This window comes from Vipera berus (genome assembly GCF_964194415.1).
Source record: "Vipera berus genome assembly, chromosome: 1".
NCBI classification, from domain to species: domain Eukaryota; kingdom Metazoa; phylum Chordata; class Lepidosauria; order Squamata; family Viperidae; genus Vipera; species Vipera berus.
The window spans coordinates 276,788,610-276,802,056 of NC_138202.1; the positions used below are offsets into that span (position 1 = coordinate 276,788,610).

Below are 13,447 nucleotides of genomic sequence, written 5' to 3' on the forward strand. Positions count from 1 at the left end.
GATGATATAAGCATACATATTCAGAAATAAAAGATTTCATGTTACTAATGTATAACAGTGCTTAGGTTAGTTCTGTCACCTGTTTTACTTCAGAAATCAAAAAGAGGGCAAAAACAGTAAATCAGAAAGGAAACAGCCTCACAAATCAAGGTGAGGGGCAGTTTGCAAATGCCAGATGCCAACAAAGAGTTCACATAGCAAATCTCTAGTATTGTTCTTATAGGATAACAAACTTTGACCTTATATATCTATTAATCAACTTGATTTAATTGACTCCACTTAGAAGGCCAGATCCTGAAGCTAAAACTCAAATACTTTGGCCACCTAATGAGAAGGAAGGACTCACTGGAGAAGAGCCTAATGCTGGGAAAGATTGAGGGCAATGGAAGGGGACGACAGAGAATGAGGTGGCTGGATGGAGTCACTGAAGCAGTAGGCGTGAGCTTAAATGGACTCCAGAAGATGGTAGAGGACAAGAAGGCCTGGAGGAACATTGTCCATAGGGTCGCGATGAGTCGGACACGACTTCGCAGCTAACAACAACAATCTAAGAACTGGTTTTTCCCACACATGTTCCAGTATTTCTGAAGGATTTGAAATAACCCCATCATCATCATCATCCCTACCGGTGGAAAGCAGTCATGGAGTTATTTTTGGCATTCAATTCATAAGGGTGATTGTAGGCTTGCTAGGGAAAAAGATGTGGAGTAGAATCTACATGTTAAAAAGAACATATAAAAGAAGCTACTTCTTGAAAAATATATCTGAAATTTTGATGTATGTGATGCAACTTAATACATTAAATGTCCCACCAAAAGCTGCTATGTATGTCAACTATAATCAGAAGGAAACTACAGAAACAAGTGTAAGCTCAAGGGAAGACAGGAGAATTGACTGAATTAATGAAGCAGAATTCATTGGATTCTATCCAGTGGCATCAATAAGCAATTATTTAACTGTTTGTTAGGTTTATCTGCAATCAAGTAAAAAGAAATATGAGTCAAAAAGTATTCCACCATTCAGATAAATCAGGGAAAAGGATTTAGCTACATATATGTATATATTTAATAAGCCATCTTTATTTTACTTTTTTCTTAATATTCATGAATTTTGAATCCTACTATAATCATGGAAACAATGACAAAATATTTGCATGAATTTTAAGCTATGGCAAAGTAGTCATAGTGATCTTCTGCTTATGTTAAGATCATTATTCTTGCATGACCGAGCAAACCCACATTTTAAAATAGTTTGTAATGGTCTGCTGTTACAATGGTCAGTTTGTCCTTGCCATTTTGATACAGTCCAGATAGATATGAGAGCAAATGAGGTTGGGTACCAATTCGAGTTGCAGGGGAATTAATTCAATTGAAAGATGATGGAAATGCCTACATTTTTTGCTATTTTTTCTTCTTCTGTGCCTGTCTCTTTAATGAAGTCAAAGTCATTTTGAAACAAGGACTCCCTTTGTGTGTGTATGTGTGTTCTTTTTTTCCAGTTCAAGGTTACTGAATATAAAAAAAATCATTTGAGGAAAAGATAGTAGCATTTATATCCCAAGGGGTTATAAGCATAAAATATACTTTTTGTGCATTTTAAGTTAAAAAAAATGATGCAGCTGATTGCTTACTTTGGAGAAATAACCCAGAAAGAGCAGCAGAAATGAATACATTACATGAAGATAAAAATAAAGGATGTCTAATGAGATATACTATGGCTGTCACATCAATTCTGTAATTCCGCTCTGCGTTTTAGACATTAAGCTTCTGGTTAAACTCTGCTTTAGCTGGTCAAAATGTTCCTTCCCAATAGTTCTGTAGGTGGTTTATAGATGTGCTTGACTGGAGCAAATTTTTGGTGGATAAAGAGCCCCATATTTTGAGTGCTCAGTAAATGTTCAGAGGCCCACCTGCTTCCTGTTGTTCCTATCAATTTCCATTCCTTCACCCTTTTTGTCTTTTCTCCAGTGCCCTAATATGCCACCACTCTGAAATAAGCTAAAGGGGTCTGATTGCTGGCCAGTAGACATCACTAGTTTCTTTGTATTGGGAAAATGATTGGCACAATACTCAGATTCTTCACCTGGGTACATTTTGAAGCTCCACTACTCACTTTGCTACTGACTTTCTGCATCCGGCATATCTGTTACTTAAAAATATCTGCGATCAACCTTGGATCTCTTTTCATGGATTTAAAATAGTTCTGTGTTTCTCTTAGGATCAGTGTTCAAACTAAGTTCCACACCCTTGTGCCATGAAAATCTCAATGCGTTGCTCTCCGTCATCACTTTCAATAATCTTTTGGAACTTTTCTCACTATCTAAAAGGAAGTCACAATTTGTTCTTCATCCATGGTTCCTTGCTTAAATTAAGATGGAGATTGTTGCATTGTGTGTGTCTTGTTGCTTCTGTTTTTTTTAAATATCTGCAACATGCACATAAGTCAATGTATAATTTGAAGATGGAAGGAAACAAGAGTTTTATTTCAAAAATTTCAAGTCCCTTTGTGCTTTGTTCTATAAGTCTAGAATTAATAAGTTCAGCTGGCTTCAGATATATTTCCTTTACATTGAATTGGCTAGTGTCAGGGGCTGCCACAAAGAAGAGGGAGTCAAGCTATTCTCCAAAGCACCTGAAAGCAGGACAAGAAGCAATGGATGGAAACTAGTCAAGGAGAGAAGCAACCTAGAACTAAGGAGAAACTTCCTGACAGTTAGAACAATTAACCAGTGGAACAACCTGCCTCCAGAAGCGGTGAATGCTCCAACACTGGAAGTTTTTAAGAAGAGACTGGCCAGGCACTTGTCTGAAATGGTATAGGGTTTCCTGCCTGAGCAGGGGGTTGGACTAGATGACTTCCAAGGTCCCTTCCAACATCATCATCATCATCATCATCATCATCATTATTATTATTATTATTATTATTATTATTATTATTATTATTATTATGAAAAAGATAGACAAAGCCCTACCTTTAATTCTTTTCTTCAAAAGTCATGTGATCTTGTGTGTGTGTGTGCGCGCGCGCTCAAGGAAGCTTGGTAGGATTGCTCACAATGTATTATGGTTAATATTAGAATCCTTTGTCTTAGATAATGCAAATACTTTCAGTGGGACACACAGAAACATGTAAGAGTGGAGAAGTTCCACATGGGTGAACCTCCAACTATAGCACAGTGTTTGATAACCCTACAGTTTCCACAAATGATAGCCCTTTTTTTTGGAAAGTGCCCATTAGAGCAATTTGGTATGACCCATCTTCAGCACGTGTGTGTGTGTGTGTGTGTGTGTGTGTGTGTATGTGATGGGTGGAGAATTAGAAAATGATTATTGTAACAATAATGGGTATGAAAGCCAGGGAAAAAAATTGCATATCTTCCTTTAAAAAAACCAAAACAAAACATTCTCTTTCTTATAAATAGCCTTAAGACTTTTGCAGCAGAATGCTTCTGGAAAATGCTTGATTTCTGCCCTATTTCCTACTGATGTCAGATTTCCCTGAAATGCATTTCCCCCCCAACATATAGTGGTATTATGTAATATTGTAAAGTGTGGGGCTCTGTGGAAGTGCAGGGTGGAGAAGAGGGTGGTGACGCTAGGAGGTTTTCAGTGCAGATTGGAAGAGCAATCAGTATAGGGAGTATTTCGTGAAACGGAGATTGCAAGCGATGCTCAGTTCTTAGCAGATGACAGCTTGAGATAACTGGGCTTGGAGGGAGCGGATTCTTTTTCCTTTTTATATGTAAGTGAAGAAATAGACATCCTGTTTCATCTGAACTTCACAAGTTCATCTGTTTGTCTGTGTATATAATGCACACTTATGTCTGATGATGTTTGCTTTCTTGGAGGCTGTATCATGTTCTGTATTTTAAAACTTAGGCAAAGTAGCACCTTACTTTAAAGATAAAGCTGTTTTAGTTGTAGATGATTTTTATAAAACACAGATTCATTGTCTGTTGGGGGGAGGGACTCTGCTCTTATCTGTATTTAGGAAATTAACAAGTGGGTAGCTAAAATAATAAGCAGAAATGACCTCTGTCAGTAAATGTAAAAGGGCGCTAAAAGAAAAGGAAACTCAGATTAATTTGCTGAAAATAAAAATATTTTCTTTTTTAAGGGCTGAAGAATACTGTGAAAATCAATGTTATGGTGATAATCCTTTAATTTTAGATTTTTTTCAAAGTGATTTTTCTCTTTTAGTCTTCACACTTCATTTTGTTAAACAAAAATGAGTATGAAGATAGTTTTCTTTTACAATAGCAGTGAAATGTGCCACAAGATTATGGACAGAAACACACTCAGTAAGACTCAACTGGATTAAAATATTGATTTAATGAGAATGGTGCATCCTCAGCAATTTCCTTAAAAGCATGTAGGAGTATTGTTAAAAGACTATAAGACCTTGAAATGCCTGGGGATGCTGTGTAATTGCTGATTGAATTGTGTGTGCTGCGTTGAGTCATCTGAGGCCCCGGGTGCTCTGCTTCCTTTTGTGTAAATGCTGCAAAAGTGAAGACCTACACCTTAGCTATACACTACAGTGCTGAAGTGTAATAGCATATCTGAATTGAAGCATCTGCCTTTATGCTTGTTGCTGGTTGGAAGTTAAATTCTTTCTTATGCATGTCTTAATAAGTTCAGAGGAATTTACTTCCAAATAAGTATACTGAGAATCGTGCATTCCCCAAATTCCTTGAAAGGTACTATTTCTGTGAATTAGAAATTCAAAAATGATGATGCATCTTACATTATTATTAATATATTTATATTGTATTGAAATGTAATATAAATTATTTAAAAGCTTACATTGGTATTTATCACTATCCTATTCATTGGTATAAATGGTGTTTTGAAATATTTATAAACCAAATGGAGTGACCAGTGACTGTGCCAGATGATGTGAAGTTAATGGTTTTCCCCTTGACCACATACCAAATAGTGAAGATCTGTATTTGAAATGTAGCTTGATAAACTGTTTTTTTATATTTTGACATAAATATTTCCATATTTTAAAAAGATAGAGTTTAAAAACTATATTTAAACTATATAGTTTAAAAACTATATTTTCAAAGAAAATAGAATGTTACATTGTCTTAGCCAGCTTCTATATAATGAGTACCTATAGTTTTGGAAACCAGAAAGAAAGCATATTAAGTATTTTAATGAACAATATGCTGTGGAAGGTGAAAGAAGTCTCATTTTATACTTCTGGTTATTCAGCGCTGAAACCCCAGTATTCAGTCAAGGAGATAGACATACAGTATATTTAGATAACAGATGTGAAAATTAGGCTGGAGGAAGAACAAGGGGTGGTCATTTTTTTTCTTTCTTGTGTTTATAGTGTTGGGATTTGGGTGAGAAACATTATGATATAACTTATGAACTTCTCTGTGTGAATGTACTGTACATCCATGCCCAGTTTCTGCATGTGTTAAATTGATATATGCTTAGGGTTGCTTTAGGTGGGTTTTGATTGTGAATCTGAAGACATGTGACTCTCAGGTAAAAGAAACCAAGACCCAGGATAGAATTCAGAAAGCATTGTGAGTTTATTCCATGCAACCTGTATACAAGAATCTGGTGTACCTAACCGTCAAGGCAAATTGGCACCAGATCAAAGTCAACAGACTTCGGCGGGGAGGGCTAGACTTAGATCTCTTTTGAGGTGTGGAGACTTCAGACTGATGATGCATTTGACCCCGCACTCGGGCTCAATTTGGTCCTTTTCTACAATGACTAGTGTGTGCAAGGGCAGTGGGAGTTGAAGTAAATAGCATGACCCCACAAGCTCTTGTGTTTCTTTTAATATGTCAGGAGGTTCATGTGAAATCTAGGTGTGAACTGCTAGGTGTTACATTCTTGAAATTCCAAAAATGTTTTAACAAAGGCTCTTGGCCTAAAGATCTTGAATAAAGTTATATTTTACTATTTCAAAGCAAGAAGCAGAGAATGGGAATAAATTAAAGGTTTTGTACAATGTAAATAAATTAATTCTGTGGTTCTCCAAAGAATGAACTGGAACCTATGCCATTTTAATAGTCAGAAAAGATCCTGGACTGAAATTGAGAAATAGGTTAGCCATAATGCTACCACATGATATTAAATGTATGATAGTTAAATGTAAAGCATATTATGGCTAACTCCAGAAACCAAGGTGGGACAAACAGCGCTTGGACTCAGTGTAACTGGATTTTTTTTTCTACTGAGGTAAAACAAAAATCACTCTCCTAAAGGATGGTGAGGCAAATGAGTGAACGTTCAATTTCTCTACTTCAGGCTTATCAGTCTTTCAGTTCACCATTCCCCCAAATTACCTTTAAAATATTAAGCAGCCCTTTTTATTCATAAAAAGAAAAGCAAAACTGTTTCTGACATCCCAGTCTTACACATACATGCCTTCTAGTTCTGTATGCACATGCTTTGTAGGGGTTTGATGATTTGGAAACAGCATTCCTCCTGACAGGCTACTAGGTTGCATTTTAAAATTCTTACCAAATACAGAAAGGTTCAAAATAAGTTATTTTGCCATGAGACAGATCAGCAAACTCTGTAGAGTGGTGACACAGTTCCTGAGTTAAAGAGCAACCTTATAAATGACCCCAAGTCCCTTTTAGCACTTCTCCCTATGGTGGCAAATAAATGAAACATGAGTTGAAGGCAGGTTGTGTCAAACTCCAATGGAAAGTATAACTAATCCAATGCATAAGCCCCCCCAAACACATTTAAAAATGGTAGCTTTTCCAGAGAAAATTGCAGCCAGCTGTCCATGATATTGACAGCCCTACAGGTAGTCCTTGATTTATGACCACAGAAATTCTGTTGCTGAGCAAGGTGGACATTAAGACAGTTGTGCTTGATACTATGACCAGTTTGCTGCAGTTGGTTTGCAGATTCACTTTCCAGTGGCTGCTTATTTTGAGGCAAGGAACCAGAGAGAGGGGGGGGGGATGTTTTTGCATTGACAACAGATGGAGATGCATCCATTTTCTTCTTTTGATTTCAGAATTAGATGATCTGAGGGGAGGAATGTGCATGAGAGTCTAGCTAGACATACTAATACTGAACCCAGTGTGAGAACCAAGGTTATTGAAATAAGAGATGATAAAGAATTGGCGGGCTGGAGAGCTGGAGGGAAAGCCTGTATTTCAAACTAATTGGGGAATGTGATATATGACTGTTCACTGGAGAAGGGAATTGTGCTTTGATACTATGTGCATAGGAGAGGGGAATTCAATTTTTGGCTTCAATTATGTTAGTGCTGATGCTATGCTACTCAAATAAAGATTATTTAAGGTAAACAATGCCTCGAAGTTCTTTGAAGAGTTTCATCTGTCGGAACCATCACACACACACACACACACACACACACAGAGAGAGAGAGAGAGAGAGAGAGAGAGAGAGAGAATATAACAATATATTAAGAAAACTTCTGGCTTCAAAGAAAGTCTCAAAATTTAATCACTCAGAAAAATATTGATCTTTCCATTATGTTGATCAAATACCAGTTTATAAGCAGAGAACAAACATATAAATCCAAATGTAAGAGGGCACAGTTTATCTATTATAGAAAAGTAACATTCCTTGCAATCTCCCACCTTATTAGGTTTTTTAAAAAATTTGATCTGAGCTATTAGTACTCCTATTAGCTCATGAAGATGTTTTAAAATATTCAGTATACTCAAACTGGAATTAACCTGGATTGTAAATTTAGTATGCAAAGAAGGATCCAAATAAAATTTCTCTATCCCAACTTCTTCCAAATGTGGAAAAAAACCTGAGTATATTGCAGAATTCTAACTAAAAGTAGATCCCAGCCCTTGCCACGATATCAAAGGTTTACATCATCATTTTAAGAATGTCCTATCATAGGTTTGGGATGGTCACCTGGCTTTCAGAGAAAAGTGAATCCAAAATATTTGCCTGGTTATAAAGCTGAAAGTCAGGAAGTTAATTCCAATTTTATGAAGGACTTCTCGACAAAGCAAATATTGGGTGTTGGCCTTCGGTCAAGGAAATCTTTTCCCAACCTTTAAATGCAGACAAGCATTTTTAAAGGTAATCAGGCCCACTGTTCTGCCCGACAGCATTTTGTTTTTCTAATTAAAATGAGAAGAACAAATAGTGCTGGTTTTTAGAAATGTTAGTGTTAATTGCTCTGTTAGATAAGCGCATATTTTTTACTTCTAATTAATCCTTGATGCCATATTAAACATTTACACACATACAGTTGAGTTATATAATAAAGAAAAGGTTTTCAGAGACAATATGCTTTTTAATGTACTTTCTATCTTAACCCAAATATCTCTTCCCTGGTTAATCACTTTTGGTTCAATTATTGAGTATGTATTTTAGGATTCCCCCTCACCCCTTTGGTCTTCCATTTGCTACACTCATAATTATCCTCATATCTGACTGTCTTTTTAATACAGCTTAGACTTTTTGAAGCTATTTATGGTCTGCCTTGGAATTTCTATTCCTGAACATTTTGGTGTCTGTCAAATCAACGACTTCATTGTTCAATTCCAGTCTTTTATGAGTATCATCTTAAATAGCACTGGTGCCCTTACAGGCATTTTAGGGCACCTTTTCCAATCCAATGCCTGCATATTGGTTGGATGAGACTAGAACTTCTGTGAGTCTCAGACAGCATGACTTATGGCAAATTCTGGGAGTTTGCAGACTGTATTTTAGAGGGATATGGTGAGAAGTATCACTTCTTATTTTTCTCTTTGATGAGAATGTAACCCAGACATTTCAAACTCGCGACGTCACGTTACGTCACACAGCGTATCAGAGCATTTTTGCCATTGCCGGCAATGGGGGGTGCGGCTTCCGGATGATGCTTCTGGCCCATGGGCCAGCAGTTTGACACCCCTGATGTAACCATTCCATAGGACTTGACTTTATAAGCTACACATGACTCTGTGAGCATTTACAAGATCACTGCATTTAAAGCTTCCCAAAAGCTTTATGGAAATCCATATAGATAGGCTGGATTCTCATAGTAGTTTATCACAATGTGTATTAGTTGATTTTGTTGTTGGCCTAGTCATTATATTATGGCACTTGTGACTATTTATAACCCCAGCCCATTTATTCATATCCATGATTCCATAGTCTATAGCTTGGCACTTTCTTTAAATTAGAGATTGTATTGACTGGAATCAGAACTAATAAGTCTCCATGTGGTTGCTGAAACCTCCTTGGAAATGTTTGTGACCACAGTGGGAAGCAGTTTATCATGATATTTAGTACAAATCCCAATGATGAAGAAATGATAAAACATGTGCTAGGATATCACAAGACAAATCTTGGCATTTTATACTTAGGCAATGTCAGATACAAATATGTAAGCCAGGGATCTTCAAACTTGGCAACTTTAAGACTTGTGGACTTCAAATCCCAGAAGTCCTCAGCCAGCTGGGTTTACCTCCTTTTTCTTCCCTGCAGATGCCTAGGTAGATTATGTTTGGATTCACAAAGGAATGGCCTTTGCTATTAGAATAGCCCCAACTTGTTAGCCTTCCATAAAACTTTAAAGGGCTGGCTATGCTTCTGAGGCCAGGGTAATATATGTGCCAAGAGTCCGGCCTCCTGACTATATTGTTAACAGGCCAGATGTCTTGCTTTGTGCGTATTCAAATTAGATGTGTTAATGTTTTAATTGTGTTAATAGCTTTTACTGTTTTGTTTTAAAATTTTATTGTTTTTAAGATTTTAATTGTAATATATATTTTTGAATTGTGAGCTGCTCAGAGTTGTTTGCTGAGATGGGAGGCTCTAGAAATCAAATAAACATAAATCACTTATGTACCATAAGAAGTTAAACCAAGACCTAACCTATCACAATTAATTATTGTACATTTAATTTACATAGCACATTACAAGCTATTTATCTTAGTTCTAACTGATGAGAAATCCTCTTGAATAACACAACCAGTATTTTTCCTCTAATTTGACAAACGTGGGAAGTTACAGGAGCAGATATGAACTTTGAAATATTTAAAACAAATGGTTAACCGTGCTTTGATTTTGCTAATTGAGAGTTTGTGCGAACTGCCATATGGCCATCTTGCAATTCATGAAGTTGTTAAATCTGTTGAATTCCATTTTTCCTTCAATGTGGAACCAGAAGTAAGGAGGAAAGTATTGTTGACTTGAGAGCTAAGCAGCCTTTTTCAGTCATGGTATAATGGTGTGGGAGGCTTTTTTTAAAGATCTTTTAAGAGAGCTATATATTTTGCATTCCTTTTTCTTTTTTAGTGTACCAAACGGAAATAAGGAGGGTTGGTTTAATTAAGGATTGTTGAAGAATTTTGTATACAAACTGCATATGAATGCCAACTAATTTAATCAAATAGCTCTTTTTTAAAAAAAATTGGAGATGTCTTTCCTACATGCATGCACTTCTTATTACTACACAATTGGTAATTTATAGCAGAATCTGAACTGACATCCTTGAAAAACACCATGCTTTCACCCACATGGAAAGCTCTGATTTTGAAGAATTAACATGTTACTGCAGAACAGCACATAACTTACAGCAAAAAAGCAGGATGTTTATTTTCTTGTTACTGCTTATCCTGCCCTTGAAGATTGTCTTTTGCTGAGTTGAAGAGTTAAAATCACCCTATACAGAAAAGCTTCAGCTATTAAAACACAATCATGTTTTTTACTATTTATGCTGCCTGGACTGTCAACTGGTTGTGTGGATTGAGAGTACTTTTTACAGGACCTGGGAAAAGATTAGAGTTATATATTTTAGATAAATAATGCCATGCATTTTTTCCTTCATCACTTAATGTAATGTTCAGAAACACATATCTGAATGTGAAATTGTTTCCTCAAACTGATTTTCAAGAGATGTGTTGGATCTACTTCCTTAATTCCCCTTCAGGAAAGTCTAATTCTCTAAAAATTTCCAAACATCTATTATCTACTGTTTTATACAAAGACTTTTGGAAAAAAAGTCAGCAAAATATCAGGGGAACACCCTCTCCAGCGTGAACTTGTTATCGGTTTGGATACAATTTTCTATGATGCAGTTTTAACTGGCATATTCAAAAAAAGGTCATGTACAATTTTATAAATAGGGTACTGAAATGTGTAAAACGCCTGGCATTCTGCTTTCTGGAGTGGTGTCATTTTTAAAAAATAGTACGCTTTAGCATTCAGATCATTTAATAGTGCGTCAGTGTCACTGAAAATTGCTTTGGGTCTTGAGGGCATCAAGCGCTTTATGTAATATTACCTGATCTGATAGCTTTGTTTGTACTATAATTTTAACAAGGTTATTAGTTGGAAAATTTGCTGAGGGATTTGATATATATAAAAGTAATTTGCTGTGTTGCAATATTTCTATTTCAGTTTAGGGGATTCTCTTGGAGTTGATTAATAGCAGTGCTGTTTATGTGTACTGCTTAATCTCTAAAGACTTCTGGTGATTGTTTCACTGTATAAAAAAAGAGTTGGGGCATACCTGTGAAACGATGGACCTATCAGCCTGTTTAGTATAAGTATAAGCTTTATGCAAGGCATCTCTGTTGGAAGACATGGAAAAGTAGGCTAGATTTATGATTAGTTGTTGCACAGTTATTAGTGCCTAATTTTAGAACATCTAGCTGAGAACCATACCTTGAAGAACCCTTTATGCTGCTTGCATCTATTTCAAATCACCCTTTCAACTCCAAGGGATAGCTTATGGAGAAAGTAGGGCATTCTTTATTCAGGGAATAATGTTGTTCAGAGAATAAAATCCAGCTCCTATATGAAAATACTTATCTGAGAATTCAGTATACAATGCACAGTGTCTTAAAACCAAGGGATGAAGCAGAGCTACATATTAATTTGCTTCCTCTTTAAATTCTGCATTAATTCATTGGTCCAACTGTTCTTTGACCCCAGCTTTATCCTCCAACAACGGTCAACAAGCAATTTCCCATGTAGGTATGCTCTGACGATCCAGCTGTTCTTTCATTGACCACTGTAGGTCTGAGAAGAGCCCTTTGTCTCTTAGCATCAGTTGTTGCAAGACAAAAATCATGATTTTCTATACATTTTCTATAAAAGCAAAGTTGTGGACTGGTGAACATAAAAAAAAGTAGATTAAGATGCATGGATATTGGATGCTGTTTTCCAGTCTTTGAGCTTCTGGAGGACTCAGACTGTACAAGATCTGTCTGTTTAGAGGTCTGGGTCTGCAATTCCCAACCCTTTCTTCTTAAACAGAAATTTGTACGCTCCCTCTATGATTAAGGCCGGCTAAGGCAAAGCAATTGCTAAGCTATTATATGGTGCATTTCCAAGAACTTCTCCATCCTGGAGACAATTCAGCTTGCTATCTTTGGGATCTGTCATTGTGTTCCCAGTGCTTGGAGGCAAGATCTATTTCAGTAGCAGCACATATGCGAATAAGCAAAATCATTTACTGGCTTAAACTGACATTCTGCCATGAGCACTTAGGCCCCTTGATTCTACTGGGTAATTTTTACTTAAGTTGGAAGAAGACTTTGGAGTCGTGCTACCGTGTCTGCCTTCAAAGAAAGTAGAGGTGAGGATTCAGCTTTGGGAAAAAGAACAAAGCAAAAAGCCTCTGTCGTCTTTTTCCGGGGGAATTTCAAACATTGTGTAGCGAAATTCAAAATCAAACTAAAGAGAAGAATGAGGAATATAGAGAGAGGGGAGGATGTAAGAAGAAGAGAGAGAAGAATTTAAGGATTCCCCCCCCCACACACACACACACGTGTGAACAGTTGTGAACTGAGTCTGTGTATCCATAAGTGATCATTACAGTAGTTACCCAACTGGGTGTTTTGAGCACTTAACAGATTGTTCTTGCCAGTGTCATCAGTAATAGCATCTAGTTATCATGCTTTCTATTGGCCTTTTTTTCCTGTAGCTTTTCAAAACATTACAGTGATGAGTATCACCTTACAAATGGGCTGCCTTTAGTTTTAGCTTTCATTAAATCCTTCCCCATTTTGCATTATGGAGCTGTTTGGCAGAAATCTCACTCATGTTACATTATGGATGTAAAATGAAATATGACTTTTAATTAGAAAATCTGTTCCACAGACAAATTCCACAGTGATTGGTTTTGGATTAATGATTTGAAAGAAGTAGATGGCTGTCCATTAACAAAAATTACCTATTTGTTCCATTGAATGGCTTTCTAAAAATTTGCCTGGTTTTATATTGACCCTGTATATCAAAGGTACTTTTATTTCAAAAGGCAACTGGACTGTTTTTTTTTCCTTCCAAAAGAAGAAGAAAACATTGAAGGAAAAAGCAGATCAGTTGCCTTTTGAAAAAAGCACCTTTGAGTCAACTATGACCTGGATGACTGAGAATTTACACAGACGTTGATCCTTTGTAGTAATAAATTGGTCCAAACTAATTCAAACAGTATTGTCCCCACAAAACTGCTAAAGGCATAGCTTCTTACTTTA

The 13,447-nt window shown here is 36.4% G+C and overlaps 1 protein-coding gene across 2 annotated transcripts in view; it reads left to right on the forward strand.

Annotated features, from left to right (window-relative positions):
- TIAM2 (TIAM Rac1 associated GEF 2) overlaps positions 1–13,447 on the forward strand; it is an 86,406-nt gene that overhangs the window by 52,392 nt on the left and 20,567 nt on the right. The window lies entirely within an intron of this gene.